The sequence below is a fragment of the Cavia porcellus genome, unplaced genomic scaffold (assembly GCF_034190915.1).
Source record: "Cavia porcellus strain 051 isolate PalLab524CR breed Dunkin Hartley unplaced genomic scaffold, mCavPor4.1 scaffold_9, whole genome shotgun sequence".
In the NCBI taxonomy this organism is placed as follows: domain Eukaryota; kingdom Metazoa; phylum Chordata; class Mammalia; order Rodentia; family Caviidae; genus Cavia; species Cavia porcellus.
The window spans coordinates 18196028-18199046 of record NW_026947492.1 but is presented as its reverse complement, the minus strand read 5'-3'; the positions used below and the strand labels follow the sequence as shown (position 1 = coordinate 18199046).

The following is a 3019-nucleotide window of genomic DNA, read 5'->3' as shown; positions in this document are numbered from 1 at the left end:
CCTTGGGGAAGTAAGAACAACTGGAGGAAGAAGGGCAGGAAAAGATCAGAAAGTCACTCTCTTACACAGTCTTCCAGTGTTTGCGGGTCAAAGTTCATAGCTTACCAAAGGATCACATTTTGGATTATCGTGTTTGCAAGATCCATAACCATCGAAAAGAAATTTTGATGGTCGCAAATGCATGGGGTGTTTTGGTGTGCATGAATGTGAGAGAATCCTCTTACTGCCTAATGGGAATGAGTATGGATCTGTGAATTTTCCACACATAAAAAGCTCACACACACAATAAAACTTTATTGCATCCCAATGTCCACAGTGCCAAGCTTTATTTATATGAACACGTGTGTGGAACAGGACTGGAGATGAAGCTATTTTACTTATAATACTTATCATGCGCTCTGTATAGGTCACAATTCCAATAATTTATGGGAATCTTTATATGTAATTAATTCCCACAATGTTCAAATGAGAAATCTTTTAATGAGTATCATTTGTAAACATACACAAGTGAATATAGATATAAACATACATAAACAAGGATCAGAGAAGTTTTACCACTCATTGATAGTCACATTTTGGGGCATTCAAAATCTTGATTTAAACTCAGATTGATTGAGTACCTAGTCCTGTTCTTTCAAGCTGGTTGGCTCCACGTTCCATTACTGGGTGAACTTCATAAGCGCACAGAGACTTATAGTTATGCACCAGTCTGATATTTATTAATGCAATCTCAAGGTTTGTAGGAGCATACCAGAAATAGAAGTGACTATGACCTGGGCATTGTTATAGAGCTCTTTAGGGCATGGTGAAGAGAGTTACAAAGCTGGACATTTGCTGTTCTGCCCAGAGAAGTAGATATTCCTGAAAATTTATTTATTTATTTATTTAGGTACCAAGAATCAAACTCATGAACTCAGGTTTGCCAAGCAGGTGCTGTGCCACTGAGCTACATGCCCAGCCCTGGGAACTAGGTATTCCTCATGGGAAATTTTAACTTAGGTAGCATATTGAGTCTCAAAAGATCCAGTGTTAGGTGCACAGGATGTAAACACATGCTTAGTAATTTCTACTCTCAAGGGGCTCATCCAACTCAGGAAGAAACGGTAAATAAGAGAATAGATTTCTGTGCATCAATCCATTTTCTACAGAGCTATATGTCATAAGACAGGTTCTCATTTGATTGAGGAGATATTTTGGGGACTCATATAAGGTTGTTGTTTTCTTCCTTGCAAGTGAAAAGAACTCTTTAGAGAAAGCTCTAAATACTGAGTACTTCTCTAACACGCAGATAAGCACTGATGGCCATAAACTCCTGCACCATCAAAAACTTTGACTACACCTCAGGACGGAGAAGAGAAAGGGTCCTTCAGATCCCATAACAGGGAGACCTCCAGAGGTAGAGGGTGCAGTAAATCATCTTGACCTTTAAATCCCCAGCTAAATAAATCATGATTTCGTGGGAACACTCCCTATTTATTGCTCTTCACATCCCTAATCTGCAATGAATAGTGAAGTGAGGATATAATATTCAGATGCATTGTGAAATCCAGCAGCCTGTTTCCTGGACAGAGACACCAGGTAGAGGGGCAAAGAGGAAACTGGGATCCTCAGAAATCAACACAGGAGTTCTTGTTCTTTGGAGGTTTTGTGATATTGGCAGACAACTATAACTCATAAAGCAACGGCTCTCTCTCTCTCTTTCTCTCTCTCTCTCTGTCTCTCTCTCTCTGTCTCTGTCTGTCTCTCTCTCTCTCTCTCTCTCTCTCTCTCTCTCTCTCTCTCTCTCGCTCCCTCCCTCTCTCAAGGTTCAATGTTTATTTCACTGTCTTCTTGTCTTTCGGCAGATCCCACTGTGAAGGAAATGGACATAGGAAACAAATCTTCAGTGATGGAGTTTATTCTGATGGGATTGATGGACCAGCCTGAGCTACAATTGCCCCTCTTCTTTTTGTTCTTGGTGAACAGTATAGCCACTGTGGTGGGAAACGTGCGCTTAATTAACTTAATTTTGCTAAATTTGCACCATCATACACCCATGTACTTTTTTCTTTTCAATTTGTCCTTCATTGATTTATGTTACTCATTTGTCTGTGGCCCCAAATTGCTGATGGGCTTTATTTCACAGAAGAACATCATCTCATTTAAAGGGTGTATGGCTCAGCTATTTTTCTTCTGTTTTTTTGTCAATTCCGAGTGCTATGTGCTGACAGCTATGGCCTATGATCGCTATGTGGCTATTTGTCAGCCCCTTCTATACGTGGCTCCTACTTGATGGTGTTTGTGGCTGCCATGCTCCACATGGGGTGCATGATAAGGCTCATCTTTTGTGATTCTAACATCATCAACCATTACATGTGTGACATCCTCCCCCTGCTCCAGCTCTCCTGCAGCAGCACGTATGTCAATGAGCTTCTGAGTTCCGCTGTTGTGGGCACACTTATCATTGTGTCTAGCCTCATTATTTTCATCTCATATGCTTTGATTCTCTTTAATATCATCCATATGTCATCAGCCAGGGCTTCATCCAAAGCCATCAGTACCTGTGGTTCTCACATAATATCTGTTGGCCTGTTCTATGGATCTGGTCTGCTCACTTATGTCAAGCCGTCATCTGCTAGCTCCGTGGGCCAGGGAAAGTTTTTCTCTGTGTTTTATACACTTGTGGTTCCCATGCTCAGTCCCCTCATTTGTAGCCTAAGGAACAAGGATGTCAAACTTGCTCTGAAGAGAACCCTGAAGAGAAACACAAGCTGAGTGAACAGTGAAGCTGCCTGGGTCCCTGCTCACATTACTTGGACTTTTTCTTGGCTTCCTGATCTCCTTCTATTTTTTTTTTCAGCTTGTCTTCATCTTTCATTCTGCCATCTGGGTGGGAATTTTATTGTACTGTCTTTTCTCCTTCTGCCCACTATGAATATACCAGAAGTACCTGTTTATGGATCTGAGACAGCGTTAGTTCCAAGATGGTTTCAATCTAGAGCACAATCTCCATATATGAAAAAATATATGAAATTACTAC

The 3019-nt window shown here is 40.9% G+C and overlaps 1 pseudogene; it reads left to right on the top strand.

Annotated features, from left to right (window-relative positions):
* Positions 1–1858: 1858 nt before the first annotated feature.
* Positions 1859–2754, top strand: LOC134477537 (olfactory receptor 143-like; annotated as a pseudogene).
* The last annotated feature ends 265 nt before the right edge of the window (positions 2755–3019 follow it).